This window comes from Macaca nemestrina, chromosome 6, assembly GCF_043159975.1.
Source record: "Macaca nemestrina isolate mMacNem1 chromosome 6, mMacNem.hap1, whole genome shotgun sequence".
NCBI classification, from domain to species: domain Eukaryota; kingdom Metazoa; phylum Chordata; class Mammalia; order Primates; family Cercopithecidae; genus Macaca; species Macaca nemestrina.
In genome coordinates this window covers 113,633,850-113,654,196 of record NC_092130.1, presented here as the reverse complement: position 1 = coordinate 113,654,196, position 20,347 = coordinate 113,633,850, and the positions used below count along the sequence as shown (strand labels likewise).

Genomic DNA, 20,347 nt, shown 5'->3' with positions numbered 1-20,347 from the left:
AATATCAATAAGAAAACTATGATGCTCTAAATTCTGGTGTTCTTTTCCAGTATGCTCACTCCTATTTACTTTTCAGAGTCCTCAGTTCATTCTACCCTTTTTTTTATAGTTGTGAGAGACAGAATGGAATATGCTTACTACATCTTATCCAGAACTGGAGCCATTAGATGTAAATCTTACCCTTCCTATTCCTTTAGATCTCTGATTTCTATACTCTTTGAGGGTTGGAAGCAAAGCTTATCTTCTCTGCATTTCCCTCTGGGCCTAGTGTAGTAATTTGAATGAGATTTTGTGAGTTAAGTATTCAATCAGGGCATACTGGGGGACTTGTATATACAATATTTGGGACCTCAGCAGGGTGGCTCAAATGGATGGACATTTTGGGGACCACTTGGCTACGGTCATGTATCTGGGTCTTGTGGTCATGTATCTGGGTCAAGTTCTGGCTGTTGGCTGAATTCCTCTGTTCTCCATTCCAGCCTTTGCCGAGACTAGAATGTCTGAAATGACTTCTTCATTCATATGCTTGGTTCCTGAAGTGGAATAGGCAGAACAGCTAGGGGATGACTGGCAGCTCACTCTCCATATGATTAGTCTGGGCTTCCTCACAGCGTGGCAGTCTCAGAGTCGTCAAACTTCTTGTAGTAAGTGTATTCCTCAGAGAATCTCACTCACGTATTTTTAGTTTTGTTCTACTTTGTGATATATATGCATTTTTGCCAGCTACCTTAAATTCACTTTAGAACAAGGTGGGATATAAATGTGAAAATCAAGTGAAATATAAATTACGTATCAAGGGAAGACAAAGACATGTATAGGTTCCTGAAAGAAATTTAGAGTCAAGCTGGACAGAAAAATTGTAGTCATTAAAAGTTAGCAAGCTGCAGGAGGTAGAGAACATTTGTTTCCTAAAGAGTTGGGTAGACAAGAAGTGTTATAATTGTTTGCAGGAAGCAGTGAACCCATTAGCCTTCATGAATAAACTGGATTTGAGATTTTTTCCTTAATTTTTAAAGATAGATAAGATTTGGGCTAGCTGAGATAATTGGGAAGGATTTAAAAAGGGAAGTGGTTTATTAAAAGGTTAATGTCTTAGAAAAGCCTAATGCATATTTTAGGCCTTGGCAGTAGCACAGGTTGACTGGAGAGTCTGTCCAGGGGAACTCTGAGCAGTGGACTTCTTTTCTTGCGTAAGTATCCATTCACTCATGATCTGGGAACTGGACCTGGGTTTCCTTTTGAGTAACCATCCTCCCACTACTCAAGCTCAGAAGTAAAGCATAGTCAGAGGCCTGGGCTGAAAAGAAGAGAAAATATCAGTTTAGGAAGGGGATATAAGTCCCCCTATGCCAATAACATACCACGAGAACTTTGCTGAAACTTTCTGCTGAACATGAACCTGAGGGAATACAGAGGTGGGGTCTGCTGCTGCCACCTTGCCACCATGCAAAGCCTGAGATGCTAACTCAGCAAAAGCAGCCAAGGGCACAGCTTAGAGATGGAGAGAAACCGAGTCCTGATGACATAACTTGAGCTCCAAATCCAGCCATACCTGCAGCCTTATTCCAGAATAGTCAGAGATAGGACACTACACCAATATGAAACAAAAATTTGAACCAGGTATCTACAAAAAGTTAGGAGGAAAACAATGTATAATTAGAGAAAGGGAGAATCGTTGGCTTAGGGGTAAATACCATAAATATTTTCAGGCTTACAAAGTTTTTCAAAACCCAGTACTAGCCCATCATTCCATTTTTGCCTCCCTGGCATTTCTCTTTCCTCACCATATGCTTTACCCATTATGGACACCAAATTCCATTTTCTAAATATTCTCTGTGCCTTCATAACTCTGTGTCTTTGCCAATGCTATTCCCTATTTGAAATCACCCTTTTCTTCCTTTTCGATCTGGAAAGCTCCTTCATTATCCCTGAAGGCTCACCTAGGGGAACCTTCTTGCTGTATGCTTGTGTAATTGTTTATATACTACTTCACTGTTTGGTATTGCTTCTGACTATCTCTCCGATTATTCTGTGAATTCCTTGAGAGTAGAGACCAAGTCTAGTATGCCTCAAATACCCTTGAAGCATTTAGCACTGTATTTTATGTACAATAAGAACTTAATAGATGCTTGTAGAATAGATAGTGCATGAATGAATTAAAATGGCTGGTAATAAATGAAGAGAGGCCCTTGCCAGAATTCCCTGGCTTTTGCCACAACTATTCTCAGAAGCTCCCCCATCTTGGTCTACAGATTGCTAGAAATTCCTTATTTGTTTACCCTAACTTGTTTCTCCTATCTTTTCCAATATCCCTTTAATTTGGTGTGGCCATGAAACTATTTTCATTGCAGTGGGGTGTAGAAGAAGGGATGTGTACCACTTCCAGGTCTGAACTTCAAAACGTCTGTACTCCATCTTCCACATTTCCCTTTCTGCTGGCTGGGGAATGCCTGGGGTGAACTTGGAAGACAAGGGTTGAAGGCAGCAGAGGCTCTGTCATTCTGAATCTTTAAGTGACTGCTTGAAGTAGAGCCCTCCCCCGACCCCATCAATTGCCAACCAAGAACACCTGCGCTGAACTGTTACATGAAGAAGAAAGAAACTTCCATTGCATAAAATCACTGAAATTTGGGGTTTTATTTATTTATTTATATTTCATAAAAACTAACATTGCCCTAACTAGTACAGGACCCAACAAAATTTTCTCAGGTCAAACCAGGTTCTGAGTGTGGTGAATATTATATAGAGGGCAGAGCTATATCCTGGCAAGCCTCCCTGTTGTCTCTGGCCTCCCATTATTTTGAAAAAGTTCACTCGTGGTATGAGGCAGCTGGGCAGTTTTGGCATGGTAGGCTGGGGGTGAGAAGATTGGGATCTATTTCTGGTCCGTCTCCCACTGGCTTTGGGTTCCCAGCCAAGAAAAATTATAGCATGGATGCTAAAAGAACCCACCTAAGGGGAAAACACATAAAAATGAAAACAATTGCCCCAGCAGAAATGCAGGTGATGATGATTTCTGCCACAAGAGAACATAATGAATGCTCTTATGACTCCACTTGTTCAGGCTTCAGTAGTCCTAATGCACGATGCCTTCAAATCCTGCAGAGGCTGCTTACTGATTCCAAGCCTGGCCAGCTAAGAGGAGCATTTTGACCTTTCTTTGGTGCAGGCAGACTGCAGATGTACCACTCAAAATGTCTCCCTCCTTGTCAGTGTCAACTTCCTAAGCCACAGGATGAATACTGAGTTTACTTAGTTAAAAGACAAACAAATAAAAAATGCCAGAAGGTGCAGCATATTGCTGGAACCCACCAATCAGTGCTCCTAGAGGCAGACTTTTCGCTCAGAGTATAATCTGTTTTAAAGCAGGTGTCCCATCACAGCCACATCCTGTGAACCAGCTCCTTGAGTGTCCATTGCCCACTCAGAGGAAGGAGAGCTATTTCTTATCTTCGTCTACCGGAATTTTCTGTGTTTGCTTCTACGGGAAAGGAATCACAGCAATTGTTTTCTAGGGTCAAAGTTTTCTCAAAGAGTCAGAGATTCTTAATTCCCCCATGCCAAGGATTAAAGATTCCCCCATGCTTCCCATCAGTATCTACCACCATATTAGTTTCTTTTTGTGTCCCTAGGACTGGTTGTCCCATCTGACCCTCAGCCACCACTGTCATTTAAGTATCTAGTAGACATCAGAATCACTTGGAGAACATCTTACACATGAATCTCTTGGGGTTCACTCTTTGGGATTCTGACTCAGCAGACATAAGATGAGGATTGGGATTCTGCAATTTTGATGGGTACTCCAGGTGAATCTGGTGCTGATGGGTCTGAGACCACACATTTCACACATTTAAGAACATCCTTTCCTTATGGCTGTGGGTGATCTTTCTATAACACAAATGGGTTCATAATATACTATTCAGAAAATTCTTTAATGGCCTCTCTTGCCACCAGGGTCAGGTCTAAACTCCTTAGATGGAAAATGAGGGCTCATTAGGAACTGGCCCTTAATAATTTCTCCAGCCTCAGTTCTCATCACCTGTCCCCTTGTCTTCTTCACTTCAGTCATTCTGAGTTACTTTCAGGATCTGCTGTACTTTCTTTCACTGCTTTGTGAGTGTTACTCCCTCTCTGCCCGAAACTCTTCTCTCTGCCCTCAGTCTTTATGTGGCTAACTTACGGTCAAACGAGACCTCCCTTCTCTTTCAAAAACTTTGTCACTCTTTCCTAAGGAAGGGCCTCTCCTCTGTGTGCGTATAGCTCTCAGCCTGCCCCCACAGAGAGCGCTTCTTACCAGGTGTGGTGTCCACCCTTCACCTGTAGGCGAAGTCACCCACCAGAGCCAGAGCCCCTTGTGGCAGGGATCATGCATTCATTTTCAGGTCTCTAGGGAGTTGGGTTAAGGGACAGGACTGTGGACAGTGGGCAGAACATGACCTGAAGGGCAGCTGCTCAAGCTCCCCCTCTGTAAGAGGAACCAGACATCACTGGAATCACTTGGGAACAGTTTCTGCTCCCATCAAAATAGACAGGAGTCTCAAGGAGACATGATAAAACAGTCATGCTGGTGAAGGCCCAATGCTATTGAGTATTTTTGTGGTATCATCTTGCTCTTGCAATCAATGCAAGTTGGAAAACTGAAAAGAAGTGGCCCAGCACTGTTTAGAGGAGTACTGGATTGTTGTTACGCCCAAGATGCCCTTAATTTGGGCGCTTCACCCAAACATTCCATCACATTAAAGTGCCTGCGTCCTACATTGACCTAAGTGATTGCACTTGGGATGACAGAGCACTAAGGTGGAAGGAACACAGGTCTCAAAAAGACTGGAGAAGAGCTGGCTGCCACCCTGGCTCCTGTCAGGATGGTCACCTAAGGGACAAAGACCTTTCTCAGTAGGACACTGTATGGTTGGGTCTGTTACAGAAATTTAGCCTTCACTTTAATACAAATAGCATCATGCCTCCTATGCAAACTTGTCAGGAAGAAGAGCCTGACTCAGAAATGAGTTCTTCATCTCTTGCCCAAAATGTCTCCTGCAAGGAAAGCTCTGCAGAGAAAACAAGCCGGTGAAGCTTAGCCTGACCGTTCCATGCACGCACCTAGTAATCCACACAATTAACCCAAAAAGCCACACTCCCTCTTTCTTACCTCCTCTGAAAAAACAAACAAAACAAATGAAAATTAATATTAGAAATGTCGAGAGTAGAAGCACTTTCTTCCTTTGAGAATTCAGAATTTTGGTGCCCACCATCAATTAATACCAGGGAAATTACAGGAAATTCTCTGGAGGGAATGTGAAAAAAAGGAGGTACTTGCTTTTCAGTTCGCTGACTAATGAGTCTAGGGAAAGCCAGTATCTTTCTTTTGCAGGCAGTGGCTACCTTCTCACAAACACCCCTACTGCATTTACATTCAGTAGCTCCTCACCTCCCAGGAAACAACAGAACCTTGCCGTTTTTGGCTTCTCTAGAGCCTGCGAAGTAGACATCACTGATCCCATTCTCCAAATGGGAAAACGGAGGCTCAGGGGTTGAGTGACTTATTTAAAATGCAGCATAAGCAAGCGAAGAAGCCAGCAGGAGATAAGAGCTTGCCTAACTCCCCAGTCAATTTTCAGTTCCCCAGATAACACAGCACCGAAATAAACCTACATCAACACCATATGGTATCAGCAAAGCAGGAGGATGTTGGGCACTTGTATTAAAATGGGCTATAAAGGAAAGATAGTTGGTACGCGTGAGTAGTCAGAGAGCAAACTATCCTTTTGATAATTCTTGTCATTCTTAGTTCAGTAAACCAGGATGACATGAGTTTTGAGGGAGGGGTACAACTTTACCAACACCTATCCAGTTCTTATTCCCAGCACACACTATAATAAATCACAATTGTTATGAATGCCTGATAGGCAACAACTTAATTCAGCAGGCTTAGAATTCTGGCTTGTGAAACGTTCTTCTTGGCTAGCAATCTTGAGGTACCTTTAAAGGACTTTCTTTGAGTTTTGCAATGAAAATACATTGTGTTCTTTTGGGATAAGCTGTTTCAGAATTTTCTTCAGTGCTAGTATGAAACTTAGATTTAGTAAAACTACTTTGTAAACCTGTTAACATATAACAGCCACCAACTAATCCAATAAACAGTCCCCTGAACACAGCAATGCATCCCACTAGGCTGCCATAAGGGGTAAATACAATTTGTCTATAGAATTAGTCTTCGCAGTTAGAGTCCCTGCTTTGGGTGTGTGATATCCTGTGAACTACAAGCAGATTTAGTGTCCCTAAACAGATGGGCTTTCCCTTTATGGGCCACTCTTAAGTTTTCTAAGCAAACCGCAGCTGCGCTAATGTCCCTTTGTGTAAAGGATTGTACGTTGAACCACTTCCCTTTACCTGATGTGTATTCCAAGTTTTGAGCCAGGAACAACTGGGATATGACATCTATAGAAAAAGATTTCTTTCTTCATACTTTTTAGGACTGGCTGCTATAGGCAGGAAAAGCTTCTCTGAATGTCAGTGAGTATATCATTAATTGCAAACAACAAACCGACCTAATCTAATTGAAGCAGGAAAGGCAGTTTGGTAAAGAATTTTTGGTGGCTCAAGGAATTTCTAGGAAGCCATAGAATCAAGCTAGGAGCATCTAAAGATAGAAACTGCACTCCAGCTGCACTGCCAGACTGCTGCATGGGGCAGATACCATTGCCTCCCCGCCTGCTTGTCCTGGGATACCATGACCAGGACCTCTGACCACGCTGCCCCTGAGCTGCATGCCTCTCTGCCACCTGATGAGGATGTACTCATCATGACATCACCTTCTTTGTGACCTTCTCTTTCAAAAGGAAATCTCATGGTGCACATCTGGTCCCATGGCTCAACTCTAGCTGTGCTGGAGGCTGAGAAAGCAAGTGTCTAACCTCTACCTTGAGAAAGCGGAAGATCTCCCAAATATTGGAAGGATGTTCAAAGGGTAAATAGTGATCTACAACATAAAAAACACCCACAGATTTATCTTTTGGCTGTGCAACAACCCTAAAAATCTTCTTCCGTACTGAAATTCTCAACAATTACAATCACAAGGACAAAATGCTTCTGCCTAACATCATGCAATTATTTATTGTACAAATGGAAATATGCTCGCTCTCTCCTCAAAGGAGAGGCAAGATAAAACCTCCTCAGTTTTTTATCCCAGGGGATGTCCACCTTCTCCAGTTCAGCCACAATGCCATCTTGATGTTCTGTGATCCAGGCACTAAAATGAAGTTATTTACCACCCCGGACCTACCCATATATCCTATACAACTGTAAAGGAAGCAGAAAAGAGGAAAAAAGAGAAGAATAGTCTGTATATAGACACAGCAAGGAAGAAAAATGTTTATGCTATTGTTTCTGCAAGTGGTCATATGGATATGGTGGTTTTTATGTCATCCTTTCTCTACAACTATACTAATATGGTTTACCTCTGTGTCCCCACCCAAATCTCATGTCGAGTTGTAATCCCCAATACTGAAAGAGGGACCTGGTGGGAGGTGATTGGATCATGGGGACAGATTTCCCCCATGCTGTTCTCATGATACAGAACTCTCACTCTCATGAGATCTGATGGTTTAAAAGTGTGTGACACATCCTCCTTCACTCTTCTGCCGCCCTATGAAGACACACTTGCTTCCCCTTTGCCCTTCTGCCATGATTTTAAGTTTTCTGAGTCCTCCCAGCCATGCTTCCTGTACACCCTGTGGAACTGTGGGTCAATTAAACTCCTTTTCTTCATAAATTACCCAGTCTCAGGTAGTTCTTTATAGCAGTGTGAGAATGGACTAATACACATGCTGATATGGTTTGGCTTTGTGTCCCCACCCAAATCTCATTTCCAATTGTAATCCCCACATGTTGAGGGAGGGACCTGTAATCCCCATGTGTCAAAGGAGGGGAGTGATTGGACTATGGGGGCACTTTCCTCCATGCTGTTCTCATATGATAGTGAGTGAATTCTCATGATATCTGGTGGTTTCATAAACAGCAGTTTTTCCTACATGGACACTTCTCTCTCCTACCACCATGTGAAGAAGGTTCTTGCTTCCCCTTTGCCTTCCACCATGATTGTAAGTTTCCTGAGGGCTCCCCAGCCATGTGGAACTGTGAGTAAATTAAACCTCTTTCCTTTATAAATTACCTAGTCTTAACTAATTCTTTATAGCAGTGTGAGAACGGACTAATACACATGCCATGCTCTTTTTGCCTTTACAACTAGCATGTCAGCAGGCTAGGATTCTTTACCTGATGAGGTGACTCTTACAATCTTTTTTTTTTTTTTTTTTTTTTTTTTGAGACGGAGTCTCGCTCTGTCGCCCAGGCTGGAGTGCAGTGGCCAGATCTCAGCTCACTGCAAGCTCCGCCTCCTGGGTTCCCGCCATTCTCCTGCCTCAGCCTCCCGAGTAGCTGGGACCACAGGCGCCGCCACCTCGCCCGGCTAATTTTTTGTGTTTTTAGTAGAGACGGGGTTTCGCCGTGTTAGCCAGGATGGTCTCGATCTCCTGACCTTGTGATCCGCCTGTCTCGGCCTCCCAAAGTGCTGGGATTACAGGCTTGAGCCACCGCGCCCGGCCTACAATCTTTATTTATGGAGGATAATATCTCTTTGTGATCCTTCCTGTATGGGTCACTGTAGTCTTCCACTGAGCTTTACCACTGGACATGGCAATACACAAAGGTGCCCAGAAGGATCTCCTAGGTTTCAGAAATACTCCTTGTATAAAACGGTATAAACTACCCTATTTTGTCTTATTAATCAGAAGCAATTGTCCCAGTCAACACTGAAAACTCCTTTATTGCTTAATTTTCCAGTAGCAGGAAGAATTCAAAATAGCCTCTTCTTGGCAAGAAGAAGTTTTATTTTCTAATTCAATGAAAACATTCTGTGTTCCTAGTGGAACCATTCTTCCCCTGGGCACTAAGATCTTTAAGTTGGCAGAGCTGAGAATTACAGGGATCAAAAGCAAAACTTTTGGAATAAGGCCATTAGATGTAGTATTGAGAAGTAACCCTCCTGCCTTCACCCTTTGGTTTTGAATTCCATGCACTTTGATTATAGAAAAGCAAATAGTAGGATACATTTTGCATGGTTCAGAGAAATGTACCACATCTTACACACAACACCAAACTCATAAGGTGTTGTCTTCCAGCTGGAATAACAACTACTGAGGTTTCAATAAATATTTTCACCATTCTGCAAGTTCACTTCCGTCTTAGTAATGGACTAGGACAAATAAGAATATTCAGAATTTTCCAAATCACTGAAAGCTTCTTATATGTCCTCAATTTAAATTCTCAAGGTCCCTTTCTTTCATATTAAAGCTCTAACTCTGACATAACAGACTTGATAAGGCTATAATTTCCACTGACATTGTAATTTGGTAACTCCATCAGGATCAAACTCAGGTTTTAGCTATGTACCTGAAAGGGATGGTTGAGCATAGCACTAGGTGGTCCATCCCTGACCATGCCCTAAGCAGGGAATTCAAACTCTCCAATGCAGTTAGAAGTAACCCTTGAATTATTCACATCATTCATATTGCTTGAATTTCTCATGCCACTGTATCTCCCAAGACTCACTTTCATAGGTAACCACAGGTGAATATTTAAAATACTCTACTACTATCCATTCTTTACGACTAGGTGGGTTTTTCACTGCCTTCTTACCTAGAAAACCAACACTAGAGGCCCTTTTCTTTGTATTTGGGGCCTGAAACCACTCTTGAGATTAATTTCTGTATTGCTCAAGGGGTTCTTAGTTGTAAACAACACAGCCCACTTTAATACATGCAGATTTGTAATATGTTAAACATTAAGCAGTTCACAGAGAGCCAGAAGATTAGATAGAGAACCAATGGAACCAGAAACAGTATCTAGATGATACCACAAGCCTGCTCCAGTGGAGGCTCTCCTGTTTCTGCTGCTAGTGCAGTATTATAGCTTTCCTGGTTGATACGGGCACAGGAAGCCTGTACTGGAACCTTTAACACCCTTCTTCTGAAAGATGACCACTTCTCCATCACTCTCTCCAATGTAGAATCTATTCAACATTACTTTCTTCACATCACCTTTTCTCAACTTAAATCTTATAAACGTATGTTTGATTCTAGGTCCTGGTCATATAACTGTGCCCTAGATTGCAGGGAAACTTCAGAAACAAAATTTCCAGCCTCTGTTTAGGAAATGGCAGAAGTCACAGGTGGGAAGCTGCAGTAGTATATGAAAGATGTTCAAAGCACGTATAATGTCCACTTCATATGTGGCCATCTCCCACTTTTCATTAGAATGAAATTGTTTAATTTTGAGTATCTGTTATATCAACTTGCCGGCACATGTGAATTCACGAACAGAATCAGAGAAAGGCAAGACTTCCAGAGAGTATCTGATTGAACCCTCATCCCCACACCTGGAAAGCGGAGAAATATTTATTCCCATTATACATGTGAAGCGAGTGAGTCCTAAGGAAACCAAGTGCCCCAGACTCTAATATACAAATTCCCACTGCAGTGTTATCTCATTTTGATTAGAATCTTTGACATCCTTGAGTGAAAGATCATGGTATCCCAATCTTGGAAGTGTAGAATAATCTTGCTTATAATCTTTTAAATTCTGGTCATATGTCCATGCATAAGAGAAGAATGAAAGAGTGAATAGAGACAATGGGATGCTCCAGGACTCCCTGTAGTTTACTAAGGGAGCCGCGGGAATTTTATACAAAGCTGTAAGAAAACAACTCAAGTGAGCACCTTTTGCCCTGTGCTTAGCATCCATTCCCCTTTATTTTGTTACGGTGTTTCTCTGTCACTGGGGGAATTCTCCTCACATCAGTCATGTGGTTGGTAGGACTGTCTGTCCCTCCCTGCCTACAGCCATGGGTGAGTACACAACAAGGCGCTGACCAACCAGCACGCTTCATCCTCCTGCTCTGGGGATGGTCACACAACCTGTCAGTGCATTAAATCGTAGTCTTTCATTGGGATACTGGGTTGAGAAACTCCTGTGCTTGAGGCAGTGGGATGTATGCATGGAACAGAGAGAGCTTCCTGAGAATAAAATCAACATAGAGAAAGTCAGAGCTGGGAGCCAGCAGGAGTCTGAGTGCTGATATGTTCAAGCCCCTGTGTCTAGTCTATCCCTCCCCAGGAATGAATTTTAGTTGCTTCAGCCACTAAATTTCTTAGGTTTATTTGTTATTATTTTTGGCTTTCATTACCTTTTGTTAAGTGTCTGACACTTGCAATGGAGGGAGTCTTACCTGAAACACCTAAGCAGACTTCAGTATCATGTGTGACTTCCGTGGTGACCTTTGGTGAGTCGTTCAGCCTCTGAGATGGAGACACGGCAGACGGAGGGCCTAGAGGTCATTGAGTCTAATTCCCTGCACTTGCTATTTCCAGTTCCTCTATGAAAATAAGTGTGAAGTAAATCATTCCCACTCCCATCTGTATCAACTTGGTTTACATTCCACACAAAAAGCCGATGGGCCACTTTATGGAAGTAATGAAATGAAGTCACCCTGGTGTGTGAATTGTTTCGAAGAAAACTCTTAAATCCTTGGAATTTCGATTTCAGAAGAAGAAAAAGCTACACAAGTTAGTGCATTTTCCAAAAAATAAAAAACTTCCTTTTATTACCGATATGGTGGGTCTCCTATTACAGAGTTCCTTGAACATCTCAGAAAAAAATTATGTACAAAACTCAATGTTTACATTGTCTACAACATACATATCTTGTCACATCACAGATCGTCTTGGCACACAAGGTTATTTCTAGCCTGGGAGGGGAAATATCTCTAGCAGAGTGCCAAGGAATGTGGTACAGCTGGATGAAAGAAGCCCGACAAGAGGGGAGCATGCATCAATGTGTCCATCTATATAGAATTCCAGAAAATATATGCTAACCTACGGGGGCAGAAAACAGAGCAGTAGTCACTGGGGACAGGGTGGAGGGAAGAAAGAATTGCAAATGGATGCAAGAAAACTTTTGAAGGTAATAGAAATGGTCGGTATCTTGATTTCACAAGTGTTTATATCTGTATGTATGTACAAGTATATGTCCAAACACTTCAAGTTGTACACTTTAAATATGTAAAGTGTATTGCATAGAAAATCTACCTTAAGAAGGTAGTAAAAAGAAAAGAGTATAGTAGCAAACTAGGTAAATGAAGCAAGAAATGAAAGACAAACTGAGCAGTGAGATATATAGGAATTTAGAGGAAGTCTTCGCCATCCTGAGTAAGTCCCTTACACCTAGAGAAGCTTTTCACAAAGTTAGATAATGTTCCCTAGCATTTTCTTAAAAGACCTCTACGCTAAGTTTCTCCTCTACCTGTATGGAGTGGTACCTGGAATTCCCACTGGTATTGTCACTCCTGCAGGGCCCCTGGAGACAGGCGCATTTAAACAGAGTAACTGCATCATGTTGCATCATTAGCTAATGCCTTCCTTGATTTACACTGGTGGCTCCCAACCTTCCCCCTATAAACTTTACACACCAGAGAGAATCTGTGACTTTAAGGTTCAGAGGTAGTTCATATTTTTTAAAGCAAGGAGTCTTGCATGTCAGGATAATTACCAAAACTCCCAAGTAGATCTTAAACCTCGGGCTTCACATACTCTCTGCGCAGACTCTATTCCCAATATCCGCCTTTCACCCCTCAGATAGAAATGAAGATGGACCATCATGGCTGTGACCACTGCTTTTGATGCTGGCATTGTGTTGCCAAGAATCATGGAGCTGGCTTCTCTTTCTAATTGTTTCTTGCCTATATAACCCCTTCCCCTCACCCCCCACCACACACAAACACACACACACACACACACACACACACACACACACACAAAACAAAACAAAACAAAACAAAAAAACGAGAAACAAAACAAAAAAACTCCACCATACCCCCACCTCCCCTTATTCTACTTTGATTTTTTTTTTGGCTATAAAACTAGTAAGCCATTCAAATAATGTATAAATCATTAGAAATTCTACTTTCCATGCTGACCTTGGACTGCAAAACACTGAGGTGACTAACATTGCAGAATGATCTCCTTGGATCTATAGCTATTTGGCTGAGTTTGGCCTGTGGGAACAAAATATAGGACCAGTAAATTTAGACTGTAGGAAGAACATTCTAGGAGGATAAAATCAGGACCAAGGGGGAGTGCCTGGTCCTGCTGGGGGTGCTAGAGATGGGAGGATGGGGTGTTGGGAGGACATGAGGGGACACTGCCCACCTTCCCGAGATTCCTCCCGTTCTCTATCTCAGTGGTTCTGAAATGTGGCAAGCAGTCCAGACCCCTGCTTCTGGGCAAAATATCCTCCTGGGAGTCTAGAATTCATGTCTTATTTCCACACAGAGGAAGCAATTCAGATTTAAGTTAAGCTTTTAACTTAACCATATGCCGATCTGTGCATCTTGAGTGGGGACGAAGTGGAGCTTTCGCTTTGCTCTTTGTATCTGTACCCTCACACATCCACACACACAAGCCTCATTTGTGAAGATCTCTTTGAAATGTATTCACTGAAGATAATTATAGAGGTCTAACACTTCTGCTCTTCAATTAATGCTATAAAATTAATGGTCCTTCATTTTTACATCCTATGCAAATGATGGTGTCATCTCCAACTGTAAGCCTCTCTACTCACACACTGAATATGATTAGTGTCCCTTTAAGCAGAATTCGAGCATGTGACCTTCTGGGGTATGTCAGGAGTGAAACCTCTGCATGCTATTTCCAAGGTTTCGTTATAAAACATTCTTAAAAGGCAGAATTTCAGAGATGACATCAAAACACATTTTAGTAACTGATCTTTTGGGGTTGTGGCTTTAGGAGAGAGCAGACAGGAGGTGGGGCACAGTTTATAAATCTACTATTCTCACCTGAGAATTACCAGGCCCACAATAAACACATTTCCAAACAAAGAACAGATAGATTCATGTAATATAATGAGGCAGGTATAGTGGAAATGTGGTAGCATTCAAATATTGTACCTATTAGAATACCCTTTTGCAAACAGACCCAGGGGAATGCGTGGTCAGGGAGTAGATGTATTTTCTTTACAAAAAGTTCTGAAAACTAACCAAAACGGCTGACTCGGTGGTTCAGAAAGGAAAAATTAAGATGTTATGATTATTTTACTTCAAGAACTGAACATCAGGCGTTTGTGACCTTGTAGCTTCTGATGAGAATGTTGGCATCTTGCAGGAATCATTGTGTGCATGTGTCTGTTCCAGAAGACGTATTTCTACAGTTCAGGCATTTGGCTGAGTTGGAAATATTGCATAGTTTGAGTGCACCCACACTCAGAGTCAATATCTTCACTCATTTGGAGAACTTTGGTCAAATAATAGAATACCATCTGGTATTTGAGTCCTAGGGAGGGGTGTACAAGTTTTAGAGGACTGGAGGCTAAGGAAAGTGACAGAGGGACATGAAGAAAAATAAAACTAAAACAACAACAACAAAAAACCCTGATCATCTCTTCTCAAGTGGGGAAAAAAAAGAATTGTAAGCAGATTTAAGACACCAGGCTGGAATTGGGTCCTCGGTTGATGGATTCTGCAGTCTCTGGCAGCCTGGATTGCTTGGATTGATGGACGTACTCCTGAAGCCAAGTTCAAAGAGAGTGTGCCTATTTGTCGTTTGTGATCTGTTGAACTGGATGAGACAAAAATATCTGGGAATTTTTTTCTCTGTGGCAAAGGAGAATTCCTTGGCTGCAGACACACTGCCCGCGGGTTGAGAAAACTGTCAGGAAGAGGCAGGTTTAACAGTCCGACTTTAGCCATAGGTTTGCCTTGTGGGCGATAAGAGCTGCATATGGGAAAATTGCTAAGCTTTTGCACCCAGGTAGTATTGTATTTCAACAAAATTTAAGAGTCTTGTAGTGTGGGTGGCATCACTTTGCACAACCTTATTGCTCTTTTCTGAGCAGCTGTGGCTGCACCAGATAAGTAGCATTCCTGGTCCCTGCTCTGTTACATGAAGGAATCCAGGGAGATGCCCCCAGCACACTGTTCTGGATGTGTAGGATGACTATGGGGGCTGGATCAGAAATAGGGCCTGACTGTTACATACTTAAAATGAGGTAGAGAAAATTGCATTAACCAAAATTTCTCTGAAAGAGAGCCCTGAATATATTTGGTTAAAGAAATACTTCAGCAAGTCATTTGGGGTGGAGGGTGAGACCCAAGAGTATATTCAAGTTTAAAAAGTTATTATTAAACTGCTCTGCGTGAGCTAAGGAGAGGAATTTGTCACATTTATTAGAGGGAGAGGAAAGAAAAGAGAGTGAGGGGAAATGGGGGTGGGGGGCGGCAAGAGAGAGACCAGCAAGAGGTAAAATCGTGTACTCTGTGTGAGGTGAGCCACTCTACATGGTCCTGCCCCCGCATTCTTAAACAAAGTGACAAAGCTCACAAAATTCTCGGTGTGAATGGAGGTTTGTGGAACTCCCTGAAGGAGCTAAGGTTTGTGTCTGGCTGCTGTAGATGAAATAGAAGTAGCATCCATGATTGCAAGCATCAGAGAGGAGGACCCCATAAGGATACTGGCCCTGGACAGTTGCAGAAACTGCAGCAAGAATTTTGGATGTTAACGGGTAGTGGAATTGGCTTTGAATCAAGTTTATCTTGTTATCCCAAAGGTGGGGGTGGGGAGGCAGCTGAATTCCAGGTTATATGCGGATAACCTTGAAGCAACCAGAATATCTAAAGATGTCCGCTGCTTCTGTGTTTTCCATGAGAAATGTTATCTAAAATACAATGAAATCTTATAGAATCGCATATAATGACTACTTATAGAAACCAAGATATTATTTAAACAGAAAGCAAGCGTAATTTCCTGTTTAGTGAGGCTGACCACTGTCCAGGTAAACAGACAGCATCCCAGACATTATGGGAGAAGCAACTCCATCCAGGCCCACTCTATCAGATGGAGAGTTTGTTTCTGGTATTTAGGGCCATTTCCAAGTAAAAGTAAATAATCTTATAGGATGTTCTAAATGATGCACTCTCTGGAATGAAACAATGATTTTTTCCCCAAAATAAATAGTCTACTAACAACTAAACGTAATAATAATCTTGTTTGGATCTTGTTTCATGTTATCAACTATGTACATATATGTATATACATATTTTGTTTTGAGAGGAGGGAAATTCGAATTGGGAATAAAACAAGCAAGAAATTATTGTCAACTTTGATAGGCATGATGATGGATCATGGTTATGTAACAGAGTGTTAATATTTTAAAAGATGCATACATAAATACCTTTATTTAAGAGATGCAAGGTAAGATGACACAATACCCAAATTTGACTTTAAAACACTTCAGCAAGAGAGAGAGAGAAAAAGAGAGAAAATGGATTAAGCAAGAGGATCAAAGCCACGACAATTGTTGAATCTGGTGGATGAACATAAGGGGGCTTACTGTACTATTCTGTCTACTTTGTGCATATCTGAAATTTTCACTAACAAATTTAAAAAACAATTCAAACAAAAATAAAGTTGGGCCCTTACAGTTTTCAGTACCTTGAATATCCCAAGGGAGCTAACTTTCATGTCCTTTTACTCTTCCTTAAATCTAAGGCTTAGGAGACAGTCAACATCTGTCTATCAGATACATCACCTGTTTTCAAGTTTTAAAAAAATAACATTTGGAAGGTGTTATGGGGTGAACTGTGTCCCCCCAAAATTCATATGTTGCAGTCTCAACCCCCAGCACCTCAAAATGTGACTACATTTAAAGATACTGTCTTTAAAGAGGTAATTAAGATAAAATGAGGTCACATGACTAGGGGCTAATTCATGTGACTGTATTTGAGTACAGGGTCTTCAGAAAGGTGATTAAGTTAAACCAAGGTTATTAGGTTGGGCCCTAATCCAATATGACTTGTGTCCTTTTAAGGAAGAGAGATGCCAGGGCACACGTGCACGGAGGGATGACTATATGAAGAGGGAGCAAGAGGATGGCCATCTGCCAGCCAAAGAAAGAGGCCTCAGAGGAAACAAAACCAATCCTGCCAGTGCCTTGGTCTTGGACTCCCAGCCTCCAGAACTATGAAAAAAAAATACATTCCTGTTGGTTAAGCCACCAGTCTGTGTGTTTTTTTATAGCCCTTGCGAACTAGTTCCGAAGGGAATTGAACTGATAACGAATTGGCCTCAGTGGAGCTACTTGAATGAATTCCAGGCTATTCTCTCTTCTCCCAACAAGCAACTCACTTTCCAGTAAGATTCCATCTTCTTCTCTCCCTTCCTTTCTTTGCTCCTGCTGCAATCTCCTTCACATTGCCCGCGTTCTGGTTCTGGTGCTGTTACATCTGCCAAAATACCAGGAAAAACAACACCTCCTGATTCAAACTTTTGAATCTTCTGAGCCTACTCTGGTTTTTCAGTCCATATCCTGATCTTTCCTTGTCTTCTTTGGACACAAATAATGAACCCCTTGAAAAGGATAAAAAACGTTTTAAAAAGTAAACCATTCAAGGAATTAGAATATAGTAGTAGCCTATAATTCTACTTTTCATCCATCTTGAAAGAGAAACATTGTCCTAATACTTAAAGTATTTATTATATCTTAAAGGAAGGCTCTTATTTCTGGTTCAGAGATTTAATGTGGCATTTATAATTATGTTCTGGATACAACATTGTTAAAAATTTGGATTTTCAAGCTAAAAATGATTTTTAAGTATATAATTACCTATTAATTCCCCTGAAATTGTGATTTGCCATTTTTTTTGGTCATAAATCATCTGAAAAAAACAATTTTTAAAGAGAAACTCTGAGCTAACACACGAGTGCCTGGGCCTTGGCGTTGCTAAACTCTGCAACACATGGTGATTTCAGCAGAAACAATATACTAAAGTCATAACAATGGATAATATTTTAATATAATGGAAAATGATCATTAACTTTTCTTGACAGGAAGGAAATGAATTTTCCTCATTGTACATGAGAAAAGCAGGTATAAGAAAATTTCAAAGGATGTCCTACCCAAACAGAATGGGTTTAAGTACCGTCACAACAATAGCCTTATAGCATCTGGTGGCAGCAAACTGAACAAATGGTGCTTCTGAGGAAAGAATGTGGCTCGGTGTCTCTCAGAAATATATGTAAATGAACTTGAAATTTTAGAGGATGATTAATCCTACCCAGTAAAGTACCTTTCCCACGGGTCTTTCTCAGATCTCAGGTAAATGGTTCTTTTTATCACATTTGTCCACCCCACCCACTCAAAGCGAATATCCTATTGAATCTCCATAAACCTGTTCCAAATTAAAATGGTGCATGGTAATATTACAGTGTGCATTTATTAAATATTCTGTGTAAGTCATAAGAAATTCAAAATATTTTTATAAAACACCTGTGACTGTGGTATAAGTTGCTTTTTAGAAGTAACGAATCTTCAAAATTCTCTTTGATACAATTTTGATTTTGTCCTGGTACTTCCTGCCACTGTCCTTCAATGATTCTTACCACTTCTGGTAACCTTTGTTTCTTTTTCATTTTTCTGTCTTTATATTCATCAGCATCCCCAATACAAACAACTGTCTAGAATTGATACATCCCAGGATTCTCATCCAAACATTTACATCTAAGTCAAACCAAAAGAGAACAGAGACCAGATTCATTAATTCAGTGATCCAACATCAGTTAAGTAACTAAAAAGAAAGCAGACCGATTTTTAACTCATTGGGACAAAGTGATCAGTTTCTTTGATTTTTCTTTTTTTTTTTTTTTTTTTGGTTCAATGTATTTGGAGATCATGGACACGCAGCCACAGTGCTCTGAGGGTCACCACATAGACCTCACACTGTTTGTTTTATTTGTCTATAAGCTGGTGCATATTCCATGGTCATTCACTAATATAGAAATGGAAATATGCTACCTGTGCTCCTCCCCCACCATTATGCAAGAGCCTGATTACCTGATGTGGATCAAGTCACCACCCACTCCCAACATGACTACTGCAAGTGTTGTAGTCTCATGTGACTGAGCATAAGCCCCTGAGCCGGTGTATGCTCCTTTCCTGAACTGTCAGTCCCCTACAGTGGTTATTATGACAACAGCCCTTGCTGATCCTTGTTTGTAGCTAGCAGAACTGTCTGCAACTTGCATCATTAATAAAAACTTCTTCACACCTCTACAGGTTGTCATCACAGATCAACATTTTCCCACGTACTTTACTCTTCTCCCCTCGGAAAGAAATTTCTTCTGGACCCACTCATACTCTAAGTCCCTGAGAAGCTTTGGAAAACTCTGCAATGGGCCACCACCTTTCCTCTCCCCAGTCCTTTCCCTCCTGGGGCAGAAAGGACAGAGAAAGCATGAGGCGAACTCCCCCAGCCACATTCCTGCACTCCTGCCAGCCTGGCTGGTGGTAGCTGTGCTTGGCTTCCCTCCAGCCTAGGGTACTCACAGCCTGGCAATAGAGCAATTTTTGAGGGGCACAGGGTTTTGTGACCAAGAGACAAAAATAAAATTAATCACAACCTTACAAATGGCAAAAAAGAAAAACTGACAGAAACAAACAAACAAACAAAACCCTGGGTTTTTTAAAACGGAAGTCTGGCTTCAGTCTTGAATATTAGGATTCTGATGAATTATGTATGAAATGACATAGTTCGTGAAATAGATTTAATTTGCCATATTCTTCTTTCCCCTTACCCACCGCTTTCCCTCCCCCATTCCAACAAGGTCTTGAGCTTTATGATAAAAGGTGAAATTGGGTTGGGGTTGGAGGGAACTGAGAAAGAACAGAGAAGCCAATTAAAATCAAAATAAAAATGTCTTCTTATCCTTTCCTCCTCACTTCACTTGACAATTATCTTGCACATGTGAAATAGGTCTTCACTTGACCCTTCTCTAACTAACAAGGACATCATGAATCACCAGAACTTATTTTTTTTCTCTATTTGAAGCCTTAATTTTCGTCATTAGTATACTCAATACAGAGAAGTCCTGAGATACAGAAAATGCCAAAAAGCAGACTGAGCAGCTGATGCATCATGAAGTAAAGGGAGGACCTGAAATAATTAACTCCATGAAGACAGAGACCATGTTCTTGAAATAATCAGTAAAAGGGACCGTCTCCCAAACCCAGTGTAGATACTCAGTAATAAGAACAGCAAGAAGGACAAACCTAACATGTTGGCTGGTGATGTTCATTCATGCCTCACTTCCGTTCACAGAACTCCCTGGCAGGCATCCACAGTACCATATGCTTTGGGGAAGTGGGAATGCTGATTGTTGTCGTTATGGGGAATTGAGTCTCATTGCTTCATGAGATTCCGGGTGGCAGAAATGTTCTGAGAAAG

The 20,347-nt window shown here is 41.4% G+C and overlaps 1 long non-coding RNA gene across 2 annotated transcripts in view; it reads left to right on the top strand.

Annotated features, from left to right (window-relative positions):
• The window catches only part of LOC139363870 (uncharacterized), a 253,128-nt gene that overhangs the window by 166,771 nt on the left and 66,010 nt on the right, over nucleotides 1-20,347 (top strand). Inside the window, exon 4 of one of the 2 annotated variants that reach the window (XR_011624965.1) lies at nucleotides 16,940-18,710. The exons of the other annotated variant lie outside the window; for it this stretch is intronic. This is a non-coding gene — a long non-coding RNA (uncharacterized lncRNA). Of the gene's footprint in view, nucleotides 1-16,939; nucleotides 18,711-20,347 lie in introns of those variants that run through there. 2 annotated transcript variants of the gene reach the window in all.